Below are 1023 nucleotides of genomic sequence, written 5' to 3' on the forward strand. Positions count from 1 at the left end.
CAAAATTTGCAAAGGAAAATTACCTAGGAATTCTGAGTCCTCCTTATGTCATTCCAGAATTTAAAACCTTTTAAATTTTTATGGGACAACAAGAATGATGGAAAGAGGAATATGGGTAGTGTTATCTCTATACAAGGATGCAAATGACCAGCTTGATAATTCATCGGTAATTAAAAACCAAGATAAAAATCAACTTATAAAAATTGTCTTGTGTGCTCGCTTCGGCAGCACATATACTAAAATTGGAACGATACAGAGAAGATTAGCATGGCCCCTGCGCAAGGATGACACGCAAATTCGTGAAGCGTTCCATATTTTTAAAAAAAGCCGGGCGTTGTGGCGGGCGCCTGTAGTCCCAGCTGCTCGGGAGGCTGAGGCAAGAGAATCGCCTAAGCCCAAGAGTTAGAGGTTGCTGTGAGCCGTGTGACGCCACGGCACTCTACCCTAGGGCGGTACAGTGAGACTCTGTCTCTACAAAAAAAAAAAAAAAAAAAATTGTCTTGTAACTTCTTCATGTAATCCAACTTCAGGACACTTCAGGTAGATGAAAATATGACAACAATCTGATACCAAAGTTTTCCAAGGGCAGAAACTTTATCCATATTTTATTCACTACTGAATTCTCAGCAACAGAAGTAGAGTCTGCCATATTGGAACAGCCACAGATATTTGTGACATGAGTAAATTTTTACACAGCGGATATGCAGAAAATTAAATTTTGATAATAAATATTCAAAAATAATATACAGGTGATAGGAATGTAAATTGAAGTAGTCATCTTGGTAGAAAACCTTGAAATCATTAAACTAAAAATGTACTCAATCAAAAAAATATTCTTATTATTCTCCTACCTTCAAGGCCAAACTGCTCACCCCTTCAAGGATATTTGTTTAGTTCCAAGTTTATTACATGAAAAATAAAAGTAACATTTATGATTTCAAAATGGAAAAAGCTTTTGCAATTATAGAATTGCCTTGGGTTCTCTGATTTTATGGAATTTAAGAACCCTACAATAAAATTTTT

General features: G+C 35.8%; 1 non-coding gene across 1 annotated transcript; it reads left to right on the forward strand.

The window, feature by feature from the left end:
- The first annotated feature begins 212 nt into the window (after nt 1-212).
- On the forward strand, nt 213-319 carry LOC128589303 (U6 spliceosomal RNA). Its single transcript, XR_008380898.1, has one exon. It is a non-coding gene; the product is annotated as a U6 spliceosomal RNA (small nuclear RNA).
- Nucleotides 320-1023: the final 704 nt, after the last annotated feature.

The sequence above is a fragment of the Nycticebus coucang genome, chromosome 6 (assembly GCF_027406575.1).
Source record: "Nycticebus coucang isolate mNycCou1 chromosome 6, mNycCou1.pri, whole genome shotgun sequence".
NCBI lineage: Eukaryota > Metazoa > Chordata > Mammalia > Primates > Lorisidae > Nycticebus > Nycticebus coucang.